At 43.8% G+C, this 15017-nt stretch overlaps 2 long non-coding RNA genes across 2 annotated transcripts in view; one reads left to right on the top strand and one right to left on the bottom strand.

Annotated features, from left to right (window-relative positions):
* Positions 1 to 15017, bottom strand: part of LOC144698961 (uncharacterized) — a 54811-nt gene that overhangs the window by 28422 nt on the left and 11372 nt on the right. The window lies entirely within an intron of this gene.
* The window catches only part of LOC144698950 (uncharacterized), a 48439-nt gene that overhangs the window by 30290 nt on the left and 3132 nt on the right, over positions 1 to 15017 (top strand). The window contains exon 3 of the long non-coding RNA XR_013580552.1: positions 2418 to 2574. This is a non-coding gene — a long non-coding RNA (uncharacterized LOC144698950). The remainder of the gene's footprint in view (positions 1 to 2417; positions 2575 to 15017) is intronic.

Here is a 15017-nt window from a genome sequence, read left to right as displayed (position 1 = left end):
TGTAAAACAGACCATAGAGGCTATTTATTTTACCTTTAATCAAATAATTAGTATAAAAGCTAAAATCTAAAACCAATTTGATAATTTATCATATATTTAAAATTTGTGCTCAATTAATCAATCAGATCTGGGAGATAAAGTTAAAAGTTAAATAAAAGTGGATAGTAAAACTAAAGAAGTCTGAATTTTTCAGTAAATTAAATTCTAAGATTTTTCAGATAATAAAAGTTAAGTAAAAATATTTTAGTTAACTTCCCTATAAAATGAAATGACGGCAACACAAGAGAAGCAACTGATTGGTGAGAAGCTGGTCAGTCTTTTATTAAGTAAGTAGCAAGTTTAATGATCTAATAAATAAAGGTATGGCAGGGCAGCTCCCACAAAACTCAAGAAGCTTGACACAGTCTAAGACAAAGCAGCCTGCTTGATTGGCACCACCTCCATTAACATTCACTCCCTCCACCACCATCGCATAGTAGCAGCAGTGTGTACCATCTACAAGATGCACTGCAGGGATTCACCAAGCTCGTTAAACATCATCTTCCAAACCCACGGCCACTACCATCTAGAAGGATAGGGACAGCTGATAGATGGGAACACCACTGCCTGGAACTTCCTCTCCAAGTCACTCACCATCCTGACTTAGAAAATATATTGCCGTTCCTTCACAGTTGCTGGGTCGAAATCCTGGAACTCCCTTCCAAACGACACTGTGGGTGTACCTACACCACATGGACTGTAGCGGTTCAAGAAAGCAGCTCACCACCACCTTCTCAAGGGCAACTAGGGATGGTCAATAAATGCTGGCCCTGCCAGCGAAGCCCACATCCCATGAATGAATAAAAAAAAAGCTTGTATCTGTAGGCTATGAATCTTTTCCATGTGATATCTCCAGGACACTTCTCATGTCTGGCTAACCGCATGTGTGGGAAGTGTCATCAACCGCAGCAGCTCAAGCTCTGATACCCAGAGCTTGAGCAGCAGCTAGTGCCGCTGTAACACATCTACGAGGATTGTATGTTGCTTCCCTGTGCTAGTGGAGCACTCTGAAGAGGGAGGGTGAATAGTCAGCAGTTGTGGTCCATATAAGTACCAGCAACATGGATAGAAAGAGGTCTGATTGATGAGATCGTGCAGTCAGTGTTTAGGGAGCCAGCAAAGACCCAAGCAAGCAGGACCTCAACGGTAGTAATCTTTGATTACTTGTAGTACCAAATACAAGTAAGGAAAAAAATATAGGGCAGGGCAGTTAAATGCATGAATAGATAGTATAGGAGGAAGGGCATTAGATTCCTGGGACATTGGAACTAGTTCTGGGGCAATTGGGACCTATACATGTCAGACAAGTTGCACCTGAACAGGGAAGGCACCAATGTCCTACAGAGCAATTTGCTATTGGGAGGTTTTAAACTAATTTAGCAGGGGTGTGGTAACCAGGAAGTAATAATAGAGGAACACCAGGAACACAGAATTGGGAGAGAAAGATTAGAGTAGGAAATCTTAAGGGATTAGGCTGGGGTCAGATTAAGAGAAATATAATAAGGTCAAAATGAGGTTCACTGTGCATATATGCAAATACAAAGTACATGGAGTAGAGTGTGGTACATGGGGCAGTATTTTACCGTTGGAGTGTGGGATCAACGGTTGGGAAGCTGACCGCCACCCATGATTGGCAGCGCTTCGCAATTTTATGTGGGCGGGCCAATTGAGGCCCACCCGGCGTCATACACAACCTGGAGTGTGCATGAAGGGGCGGGTGGGGGTGGGCACATGATGTCCGCTGGGTTCAATGGCAACCTGGCAGCCGATTCAAATGCCGCCTCAGCAGCCCCTGGGCGGCTGCCACTGAAGGATGTGGAAGTGTTGCAAATGGAAACAGTAGTGGGTGGACACGACAGGAGGGAGGGAAGGCCGGCGGGGCAGTCAGCGCCATGTTTTTCGGACAAATGCCTCCCAGCCCTACTGAAGGAGGTGGCAGCGAGGAGAGAAACCCTTGTCCCCAGGGATGGGAGGAGGAGGCCCCCTCCACCTCACAAAAAAAGCCTGGGAGAGGTGGCAGCCAAATTCAGCAGCCACGACATGGTGATGCGCACATGGGTCCAGTGCCGGAAGTGTTTCAACAATCTGCTGCATTCGGGAAGGGTGAGTGCCGTGTTGACGTGTGTCACTTTGCAGAACAGTTAAGAGCTGCCCATCCCCCTCCGTGGACTTCAGAGGTGTTAGAGTGTGAGCGCCAAATGTCAATGAGGCAGGAGCTGGCCAAGGGCCTGAGCCCTGGCTGCTTGGACTGAGTGCCTTGCGGCTCGAGGGTCATGAATCAGCTGAGCCCTGCGAGGTGTTCCTCAGGTGGGATTGGCCAGGCTGCAATAGTGCTGCAGGTAGAGAGTGGACTAATCAATGCTCCTCTGTCCTTACAGGGGAAAACATCACATAACAATGCTGAGAGGTCACGGACTGGCAAGGGGCCCCCACACCTCCTCATCCTCTCGCAATATGAGCAGGTGGCCCTGGAGCTGGAGAGGCGCCATGCAGCTCGGTCAAGTGGCCGTGATGAGGTTGGGGTCACAGAGGAAGGTAAAAAGAGTGCATTGAGATGAGAATGTCGGGTTATTGCTACCATTCCAGTGTTGTCTCTATATTGATGTGAGCCTGGAACCTGGAATCCCCATTGATAATCGAAAGACAAGGGCACCAAGGTGCAAATCTCTGTCTCAGCAGGGTACCACGCATGCACAGTGAAAGTTTCATGACCTCAGGAAGTTCCTCTTCCTCTTCCTCCTATTCTCCATTATAAATTCTCCTGTCTCCAACTGTAAGGACCCACATTTGTCCTCGCTAATCTTTTCCTTTTCACATACCTAAAGATGCTTTAACAGTCCATCTTTATGTTTCTCGTTAGCTTGCATTCATATTCTCCTTTCCCTTTCTTCATCAGTTTCTTGGTCCTCTTTTGCTGGATTCTAAATTGTTCCCAATCCTTGGGTTTACCACTTTTATTGGTAACCTTATAAGCCACTTTCTTTCATCTAGTGCAATATTTAACTTCTTTTGTTAGCCATGGTAGATACACCTTTTCTGTTGGGTTTCTGTGTCTAAGAGGAATGTATATTTGTTGTAGACCATGTAATGCTTTTTTAAAAGCTAGCCATTGCCTATCCACAGTCAAATTGTTTCATGTATTTTCCCAATCCACCATAGCCAACTTGCCCCTCATATCTTCATAGTTCCATTTGTTCAGATTTGAGACCCTAGTTTTAGAATTAACTATATCTCTTTCAAACTTAATGTAAAATTTTATCATATTATGGTCACTATTTCCTAAAGGCCCCTTTACAGCAAGGTTATTAATTATCCCTTTCTCAGTGCATAATATTAAATCTAAAAAAGCTCAATCCCTAGTTAGTTCTTCAATGTACTGCTCCAGAAACCCATCTCCCAGAGACACACTCCAGGAATTCATACTCCACAGCATTAGTGCTAATTAGGTTTAACCAGTTTATATGTAAATTCAAGTTGCCAATTATTACTATATTACCCATGTTGCATGCAGCTCTAATTTCTTGATTTATACCATTCACAACATTACCACTTCATTTTGGTGACCTATAAACAACTCCCACCAATATTTGCTACTCATTGCTCCTAGGGATGAAATGATTGGCCTCCAACAACGATGACCATCTTCCTTTGTGCTAGGTATAGTTCAACCAGTGAAGCGATTTTCCTCTGATTCCCATTGACTTCAATTTTGTCAGGGCTTCATTGATGTCAATGGCAGTGACTCTCACTTCACCTCAAATTAGCTCTTTTGTCCGTTTTGAACAAAGCTGTAGATGGGTCTGGAGCTCGGTGATGCATCTAGTTCTGTAACACAAGTGTTCAGCAGTACAGCTGGGATGTTGTCAGGGACTGTAGCCTTTGCTGTATCCAGTGCCTTCCAGCATTACCTTCATGGACACGTTTGTAAACTGGCTTTCCACACTTTCTATCCATTTTCCTTCATTGCTATGTCTTGCCTGCTCTCTCTGACTGGTCAGGGAATTTGGAGGCTGGCTGTTAATTGGTTGGTTCTGGGAAAGAGCAAACGGAATGCCTGCTAATCGGGGAGTTGGGTTTGTGATCTGGAAATGCTCCCATCATTGCTCCAGCGATTAAAGTGGTAAGTTTCTGTCCACTTAGATTAGGAGAAATAAACACGAGAGTACATGGCTTTAGGGTGAAAGGGGAAAGGTTTAGGGGGAACATTAGGGGGAACTTCTTCACTCAGAGAGTGGTGAGAGTGTGGAACGAGCTACCATCTGACGTGGTAAATGCGGGCTCACGAATAAATTAGATAGATACATACATGGATGGGAGAGGGTTATGGACTAGGTGCAGGTCAATGGGACTAGCGGAATAATATTTCGGAACAGACTAGAAGGGCCGAATGGCCTGTTTTCTGTGCTGTAGTGTTCTATGGTTCTATAGTCACTGTGGTTATGTTGGTAATATGGCAGCCAATTTCCGCACAGCAAATTCATGATACTCAATGTGATAAAGATCAGATATTCTGCTATTTTTAGGTGATGTTGGTTGAGGGATAAATATTGGTCAGGATTTTTAGGATGGCGGGTTTTCTGTCCTGCCATCCAAAGAGTCAGCAGGGAACATATCCCCACCGACACTGTCTGCCCCGCAACCATTTCACACTCTAATGAGCATTAATTGGCTGCAGGCAGGACTTCTGCCCTCACTTGGAAGGAAGTCACGCCTTGGAGAGCTGCCAGCCAACGTGATTGGCCTGCCACTCTCTAGTCCCTGCAGCACCAGAAGCTGCAGTGGACAGGACTGGGACTGCATGCAGTCCCTGGAGCCTAAGTCCCGGGATTCCTGAAAAGGTAAATTTTGGGGATCTCAGGGCAAGAGGGGAAGGGGAGGCCTGGGGGATGGACACTGGGGGATTGGGGTGTTGGGGGAGAGGCCATGGGAGGAAGGAGGTCCTTAGGTGAGGTGCGCCCGAAGTTTATTTTTGGGCTTCCCTCATACCTGGAAACTCCGCCTGCCAACCTAAAAATTGATGCTGGGTAGGAAATGGCCCTTAAGTGGTCAATAATTGGCCACTTAAGGGCCTCAATTGGGGCAAGGGTGGGCTTCCCGTCCGAGGCCTTGCCCACCCCAGCTAAAATTGCTGAGAGGTCAGGGCAGGCGGGAACCCAGCAGAAAACCCATCCATGCTATTTCACGCTCACCTCCTGCCTACAAAACCGCTGGTGGGGGAGCATAAATCCAGGCCATTGTAAAGTCAAGGTCATTGTGTCCCAACTCACATAATGTCCCCTTCACCCCTTACCCCTGTGCTCACTGACTTACATTAGCTCCTGTTTAAGCAATGCATCAATTTTAATATTCACACCCTAGTTTTCAAATCTCTCCATGGCCTTGTCCATCTACATCTCCATAATTTCCTCCAGCCCGACAACTCTCTGGGATATATGCAATCCTCCAATTCTGGTCTCTTAAGCATCCCCCTTAATTGCCCCACCATTGGTGACTTCAGCTCCTTAAAGGTCCGGAATTCCCTCCCTAAACCTCTCCACCTGTTAATTTATTTTCCTTCCTTTCAATTGCTCCTTAAAACATACTTCTCTGACCAAGCTTTCAGCTATCTACCCTGATGTTGGGACTTGTGAATCCCAGTTGCACGCTTGTAGTGGGTTGGCTGAGTTGGTACTATAGATAGAGTTGATTAGCAGACACTTCTTAGGTGGAACACATTCTGTTTATTTACAAAGGTCCTCAGCAGCTACTCATGTGTGCTTCCACATCAAACCCTATCTCCATGCTGCTGACTACGGACTACAGACTACTGACTATAGAGGTAGCCCACGCTACTCTTCTATTGGTTACACAAGATCATATGATCTTACTTTATAACATTCTTCTTAAAGGTATACTACACATTAGATCAAACCATAATTACCATACCGAATATCTCATTTAGTGGCTCAGTGTCAAATTCTATTCGATAATACTCCTGTGAAGTGCCATTTTGTTGTATTAGAATGATTCCAATAACTATCACATAAATTGGTTTTGCACAGTGTTTACCCTCTCTTATTTTTTAATCTTATGGGGAGTTAGCATGTTTTCATTTACTACTGAAAAATAATGTTGTACCTATAAACTTGTAGGTATGATATTACTCAGCCCGTTGAATTTTTATGGCAGTCTGGCAGTTTGCATGGTCATATTTTTGATGCTGGTCCACAAATCATCAGAATATTTGTTTATATACCAGGGTCAGGAATTTCCTACTTGGTATTACATTAATGTCATTACAGACAGAAAGGTATGGTAGATTTCCCTTTAGACCATAAGAAATGTTTCAGGATAAAGTCTCTCTTATATTGTACTTCAGAATGATCTTATCATTTGTTTAAATATATATTTTTATAAAAATATAATTCAGCACAAGGTCTCTGGCTTCCAAGTGAGTGCATCACCTTCCCAACGTTTTTCAAAGCTGGAAATATGAAAGCATTGGAAGGAATGGGGCACTACGAGCTGAAGGCAAGTCTTGTCATATCGCCACCTCTTAGCAGCATAAAGTAGATAAAGTGATATTTCCCATCAAGCAATTAACTGAAATCTTTCAACTTATGTTAAGAACATCATACTTTAATAAGCATGGGGTTGTATTTTTAAAATAATATTCAAGCATTTTTTCATCTCCCATTGCAGAAAGAATGAGAAAAATAAACAAAAAGTACAAATACAGCACACAGCTTCCTAGTCTGTGCCGCATGAAGAGACCTGAACAACATTCAGGCTTGGGCTGATAGGTGGCATGTAACATTCACACCACAAAGTACCATGCAATGATCATTTCCAACAAAATAGAGCTAGGTGCTTCCCTTTGACATTCAGTGGTATGGCCATTGTTGAACGCCTCACTATCAACATACTAGGGGGGTCAATATTGATCAGAAACTTAAATAAACCAGCCACGAGTACACTATGGCTACAAGAGCAGGTGAGAGGGTGTATATTCTGCAGCGAGCAACTCACCTCCTCACTCGCCAAAACCTTTGCACTGTTTACAAGGTACCTACCAGATGAGTGATGGCATAATTTCCAATTGCCTGGATGAGTGCGGCTCCAATAACACTGAAGGAGCTCAACACCACCCAGGACAAAGCAGCCCACTTGATTGGCACCCTATCCATCACCTTAAACATTTAATCCCTCCACCACCGGTGCACGGTGGCTACGTGTTCTATCTGCAAGATGCACTGCAATAACTAACTGAGGCTTGTTCTATGGTACCACTCGAACCTGCAACCTTTACTGTCTAGACTGGACAATGGCAGCTGGCGCATGGGAAGCCCATCACCTCCAAGTTCTTCTCAAATTCACACATCATCCCATATTGGAAATATATTGCCATTCCTTTATTGCCACTGGATCAAAACTCTAGGGCTCCTGACCTAACTGCATGATGGGAGTACTGCATGACTGTAGCAGCTGACGAATATGGCTCACCACCATCTTCTCAATGATAATTAGGGGTGGACAATAATTGCTGACCTCGCCAGAGATGCCTAAACTCCAAGAATGGATTGAAAAAAGTATATTATAGAAAATACATTAAACTGTCACCAAAGTTATATATAGAAAAAGGTTTTGAAGAATTGCGAACAAGCATCTCTATTAGATTAATGTAAATGTCTGGTGATTTTAATTACAATAGAATATGCTTGAGAAAATAACATTCTTATGGCTGGAATGCCTCATTAGTTTAGAATTTATTACAAACGTGTAGTTGACAAGTGATCTGCACTGCATTATCTCTCCGTGAAGTAAGTCACAATATGAAGTATTTCACATATAAAGGATTTGCTTTGCATTTCCAAAGAAAGCTAAGTCAAAGTACAGAGATCGATCAGTGCCCTCTCCATTTCTTTATTGATTCACTTAAGGAAATGATGCAAGCTATTGCTGATCGTGGAAGATTTATATAAATCAAAAATTACTGTCAGCTTTATTACTTTGCTAATAAAAATTCAGTTTAACTTAAAGAGCACTCTTCATTTTCAGAAATAATTTCATGACTGTAGATCAATTGTTAATCAAAATACATATAAATTTTAGGCATAAGATGTAATAATGTGTTTTTTTGTTAAGGACAGAACAGAAATTCTGATCTCTCTGGCACTGGAACATTCCTCAACATACAAGAGATCCTATTCATCCACTCAATTAAATCAAAGGCCTCTTTCTTGTGCATAGGCATTCTGAGCAGATCCACTGCTTGATTTTTAGAATTAAATTTAAAAACGCAGAGGTCAAAAATATTTATTAGTTAAGCAAATAACTGAAGGGATCTAATTCAAATTGTACAGAATATCAAAACATTATTGTCACAACAACTTTAGGCTCCCTTTGGAATGGATGGCTTCATTGTTACAAAGCTTAATTATCTGGATCAAGCAGTTGCACAGGGCATTGTACACCAATGTACACACCATGTCATGAGATTCTGGGTTCCAGGTGTCCAGTGCAATTCTTCACAAGTTCACTTTGCAATCTCAGGCTTGCTGCTACGGGGAATTTCCAAATAGATGCATGTCATTTTTCCAAATGTAATGAGTTACCCCGAATCTGACATGCAATTCCTAATTTGTGGTTTTAGAATGTAACATACGAAAATAACAGACAAAGACCAGTTGGTCCATCAAGCCTTCCCCATATTCATGATACCTGGAGTAAGCGATCAAAATCAGTCAATTACCATAATGGCCATTATAATACCTTGTTAGAGGCCCTGACACAAAGTCACTTACCTGCTCTCTTTCATTCTTCCATGGCTGGAGAACACTGCAGGGACTGGACAATATTGGATATTAGTGTTTATATTACTATCTAGTTTTATCAGTTTCCTTTGTTCTTTTCCACAGTTAACTTCTTCTAAAAAGGAACATATCAAAAGTAATGGGTTTTCAGTTGATGACACGAGAGCAACACATTAGAAAAGCCATATCTATTATCTTGACCATAGTTGATAATGGGGAAAAGAACACTGAAGAATCAGAATGGAAAAAGATAAGTAAGGCTGGGGCTTCCCACACATGCACTTGCCAGTTCATGATTTTCCCATCATATATTTTAATGAACATAAAAACCAGTTATAATTTGAAGAACACAAATGTTGGGCCACTGGGGAGTTGCAGAAAGTAGGTTGGAATCAGGGTGGGGGCTAGGGTAGGTGCATGGAGGCAATCATTGCAGAGTAAGAGAAGTTTTTGTACTCCATCTTGTTCAACAACAAGGTATTTATAAAAAATTGTATTAAATAATTTATCTTATTTCATGGGACAGGTTTTTCCAGTTGGCGAGTGGGGGTGGGGTCAAATTATGCGGGGATACATCGGGCGTGAGTCCCGACGCCACCCCACGTCATTTAGACTTTCAGTTCGGTGGGCGCGCAGACGATTTGGCTGCGCTCCCACCGAACTGTCAACTGCCTATTAAGGCCATTTAAAAACGAATTAACTTGATTGATGGACCTGCCCGTCCAACCTTAGGTTTGGCGGGCAGGCCGAGAGCCCAGGCAGGCCTCGGAAAAAGCATGAAACTTCATCCACGGGCAGGATGAGGTTTCATGAGGGCTTTTAAATGTTTAGCAAATGTTTAAATAAAGGTTAAGGACATGTCCCAACTCATGTGACCGTGTCACATGAGGGGGGATGTCAGGGAAATTTTTTAATTAGCTTTCTGTCAACTTTTGAATCGGAGCGTCTGCTCCCGCACTTCCACCCTAACGGGGGGGAAAATGTTCCCAATGGTTGCAAAGGCTGCAGAAGAATCCTGAATGGGAAAGGCCTGGAGTCTGTCTCACTCATTGCTGTCCAATTTCTGTGAGTGTGCTTAAAACAGGCTTTAAGCTCCTCATTTACATATGCAAGGGCACATCATGCCTGTTTTTGGTGGTGGTCAGGGACACTCGAAAAATGGCCCTAATAAATTTTGGGTCAGACATTGTTCAGGTGTCCTTTGAGCACAGGATGTTGTTCCCACTTTAGGTTTTACTCCACTATTTTATGTCCTCTGATCTGTGCTAATTTGGTTGCTTTCTGTTGTGGTAGAAATAAGGGTGTGCTGGAATTGGCTTCATCAATCCTGGGCTGAGAAGTAGAAAAAAAATAAGCCAGGGCTCTCATTTTTGAGTGCTATCAATGGCCCTTACTGGAAAATGCATGTTTGGATGTCAGGTGAAGACAGAATCAAGCTCAGTCGAGTGTGATGCCTGCCAGCATCCATTGTCCACCCCCTCACATGATTAATAGCCACTTGGTTGAGGTACTGGAAGACTGCCAGGGCCCATGGAACCATACTCCAGCAAGCAACCAAAGTTTCAGGAGAGGAAAAGAGCCACCATCAGAAAAAGATGGATTATCTATCATTAATAACACAATATGTTATAATCTTAGGTCCATTGGCAGCAAGCTATGCAATCTGGCCATATTTTGTTTTCTTTGGCCAAGTATTAGCATATTGCTGGAATTATTCAACTGTCTGACAACTGATAGGAATCATAAACAAAAACAGAAAATGCTGGAAAAACTCAGCAAGTCTAACATCATCTGTGGAGAGAAAGACAGAGTTAACATTTCGAGTCTGTATGACTTCTTCAGAGCTAAAGAGAAGTAAAAATGTGATGAAATTTATACTGTTTAAGGGGGTTGGAGCAGGTGAAGCTGGATAGAAGGCCAGCAATAGGTTGAGGCGAAGGAGAAATGCCATGAACAAAAGGACAAAGGGGTGTTAATGGTAGTGGTACTGGCTAAAGGAGGTGCTGATGGTGGCATTAAGATCAGAAAGCAGAATGTGGTAATAGCAGGACAAAGGTAAGCACTCTGGAAAGAACAACATGAACAAGTGACAGATGGCCCTAGTGGGGTGGGGTGGGGGAGGGGACGGTGGTGGAAAAAAAGATCGAAAATAGGATAAAAGGCGGGGATAAAACAATGAATAAAAATGAAAATAAATGAAAATAAAAATGAGTGGAAAAAATAAAAATTTAAAAATGAAAACGAATATTGAAAAATCATTTTTATTTATTTTCATTTTTATTCATTGTTTTATCCTCACCTTTTATCCTATTTTCGATCTTTTCTCCCACCACCATCCCCTGCCCCCACGCCACCCCCACTAGGGCCTTGTTCATGTTGTTCTTTCCAGAGTGCATACCCTTGTCCTGCTATTACCACATTCTGCTTTCTGACCTTAATGCTACCATCAGCACTTCCTTTAGCCAGTACTACCACCATTAACATCCCTTTGTCCTTTTGTTCGTGACATTTCTCCTTCGCCTCCACCTATCACTGGCCTTCTATCCACCCTCACCTGTTCCAACCCCCCTCAACAGTATAAATTTCATCACATTTTTACTTCTCTTTAGTACTGAAGAGTCATACGGACTCAAAACGTTGACTCTGTCTTTCTCTCCACAGATGCTGTTACACCTGCTGAGTTTTTTTCCAGCATTTTCTGTTTTTGTTTCAGATTTCCAGCATCGACAGGATTTTGCTTTTATCTTATGACAGGAATCCTATCTGCACTTAACAACGGCAATATTTAAAATTATTGTGGAATAAAGCCCAATATATTCGGTGGTTTAGAATGTTTATTCTCAAATGGGAGGCAGAAAACTCATTGGGCAGAATTTTCTGCCTGTCGGGTGGGTGGGCCCGACCCAATCGCCGGCAGGCAGGGAGCCAATCACCACCAGCGAAGTGGGCCGCACCGCCATTTTATGTGGGCGGGTCAATTAAGGCCCACCCAGCGTGATGTCCACCGGGAAGCGCTATACGATTCCTGTGCGGGCAGCGGGGGGGATCCCTAAAAGTGAGAGTGTGCTCTTTCACACATGCGCACGGAAGAGTGCGCATCTCCCTAAGGCTAAGTGCAGCCTCAGGGAGATCGCTTCGACTTTTAAAACCATTAAAAATTGGGAAAAGAAAAATCCCTTACATGTCCCCTCATGTGACAATGTCACATGAGTTGGGACATGTTCATAATTTACAGAATAACTTTATTACAATTTTTAAAACCCTGCATGAAACCTCATCCCGCCGCTGGATGAGGTTTCATATTTTCTCGATTTGCCGTCAGGACTCCTGGCCTGCCCGCTAACCTTAAGGTTGGATGGGCAGGTCCTTTAATTGGCTAATTGATCCTGTCAATGGCCTCAATTGGTCACTGACAGGTCGGCGGGCCCCCAGCTGAGATTGCTGTGCCCCCGCCTTCCTGAAAATTTAAATGGGGTGGGGTGACGTCGGGGTTTCCACCCGACGTCATCCCGCGTCATTTTATGCATTGGTGAGCGGGCCCCACCCCCTGCTTGCCGACGGCAAATTTCTGCCCATTATGGACTTTGTCATTTGGAATGTATATATCTTGATATTCCTGGTAACAAATGGTTTATTCTACATCATGGCATGTGTTATACTCCATATAATGTAAGCAGAATGGATTATTTGCCACCACCCTATTCTTAAATATCATTCCCATCAGAAGGTTGTGGGCGCATGCCCTACTCTAGAGACTTGTGCACAAAAATCTATTACAAGTGAGTGCTGCACTGTCTGAGGTGCTTTTGGATGAGGTGTTAAACCGATTCCCAATCAATTCTCTAAGGTGGACATAAAAGATTCCACGACACAGGCTTGAATCTTCTGATATGCGGAGTGGGGCATGACTCAAACTAAGTCACTGACGTGTCTTGGAAGCAGGTCCCGATGCGTGCACATGCACTACACTTATGTGGGAAGTTTAAGTTTCCATTGGCTGTTTTACCCTGCCTGGATTGTTGCATGATTCCCTCCGACAGTGGGATCAGATGGCCAGAAGCACAAAGACTTGAGCTATTTGTCCAATACTTACCTTGTTTTTTACATAGACTTACTTAAGAGATTTTCCAAGCAGGTTGAAGGGGTGCAGCTTGAAGAAAGTCAGTTGGAGCGTCAAAGCCTTGCAGCACCCACAGCAGCTCTGACACAGCTCAGCACCCTCCTGACAATAATCACCCCCACCTCCTGACAATATTCACCCCCCTCTCCTAGCAATGCTCACCACTACCCCTCCTTTTCCAACATGTTCACCTTCCTCCCAGCAACATTTACCCCGCCCTCCCAACAATGCTTACCGTCCCCCAACATTGTTGATGCCCCACCCCAACAATGCTCGCCCCCTCCCAACAATGCTCTCTCTCCTCCCGCCCTCCTTACAATGCTTATGCCCTCCTGACAATGGTCTCTCCCCTTCCAACAATGATCACCCTGCCCTCCCCGACTCACCTTCCAGAATCCATGTCTCCTGTTTAGAGTTTAGAAGAATGAGAGGTGATTTTGTTGAAACTTAAAATATTCTTAAGAGGCTAAACAGGGTAGATGCTAGAGGACACAACCTCAGAATAAGAGATAGGCCATTTAGGACTGAGATGAGGAAGAATGTCTTCACTCAGAGGGTGGTGAATCTTTGGAATTCTCTGCCCCAGAGGGCTGTAGTGGCCCAGTCACTGAATATGTTCAAGACAGAGATAAATAGATTTAGAACCATAGAAAAGTTACAGCACAGAAGGCGGCCATTCAGCCCATCTTGTCCATGCCAGCCTGAGGACACCCAGGTGCCCTTTCTAATCCCACCTTCCTGCACCCAGCCCATAGCCCTGCAGATCCAGGTACTTTTCAAAAGAGTTTAGAATTTCTGCCTCTACCACCAACTTGGGCAGCGAATTCCAGACACCCACTACCCTCTGCGTAAAAAAGTTCTTCCTCATGTCCCCCCTACACCTTCTGCCACTTATCTTGAATCTATTTCCCTCGGTTCTAGAATGATCCACCAAGGGAAACAGTTTTATCCTGTCCACTTTATCTATTCCCCTCATAATTTTGCACACCTCAATCAAGTCACCTCTCAGCCTTCTTTGTTCTAAGGAAAATAATTCCAACCTATCCAATCTCTCCTCATAGCTACACTTTTCTAACCCTGGCAACATTTTTGTAAACTTCCTCTGCACTCTCTCCAGAGCTGTTACGTCCTTCCTGTAATGTGGTGATCAGAACTGCACACAATACTCCAGTTGTGGCCTCACCAGTGTTTTATACTATTCCAACATTATAGCCTTACTTTTACATTCTATACCTCTGTCAATGAAGGAGAGCATTCCATATGCCTTCTTTCCAACCTTGTCTACTTGAACTGCTGCCTTCAGGGACCTGTGTACTTGTATGTCAAGATCTCTCACTTCATCTACCCCTCTTAGTATATTCCCATTTATTGTGTAATCCCTATAACTGTTTGACCTCCCTAAATGTATGACCTCACACTTCTCTATGTTAAAATCCATCTGCCACTTTACCGCCCACTCCACCAACCAATCCATATCGTTTTGGAGATTATGGCTATCCTCTACACTATCCACTACTCGGCCAATCTTTGTGTCATCTGCAAATTTCCCAATCATGCCCCCCACGTTCACGTCCAAATCGTTAATATATAACACAAACAGAGACTAATCAAATGATATGGGGATAGCGTAGAAAAATGGCTTTGAGATAGACAATCAGTCATGATCTAGTTGAATGGTGGAGCAGGGTCAAGGAGCTGAATGGTCTACTCCTGCTCCTATGTTCCTATGTCTGCCTGATATCGGATGAGTTAGCATTGTCGTAGGTGTGTGGGGAAGGAGAATGAGCACTGTTTTGGGTGACAGGGTAAGGGTGAGTCGGGAGGGCAGTGAGTATTGTTGGGGGTGAGGGAGGAGGTAAGCATTGTCGAGGGTGAGAGATTAGGTTAACAATATCGGGAGGTGAGCACTGTTGGGTGTGGGGGGATGAATACTGTTGGGGTTGCGAGGGGGGGTGGGGTAACCATTGTCGGGGCTGGGAGCATCGAACAATGTTGGAAGGTGAGGGAGAGGCTGAGCATTGTTGAGGGGTGGGGCAATGAATATTGTTGGGGGTGAGTGAGGAGGT

The sequence above is a fragment of the Cetorhinus maximus genome, chromosome 2 (genome assembly GCF_964194155.1).
Source record: "Cetorhinus maximus chromosome 2, sCetMax3.hap1.1, whole genome shotgun sequence".
NCBI lineage: Eukaryota > Metazoa > Chordata > Chondrichthyes > Lamniformes > Cetorhinidae > Cetorhinus > Cetorhinus maximus.
Note: the sequence above shows the minus strand (reverse complement) of the source record. Positions and strands in the feature narration are given on the sequence as shown.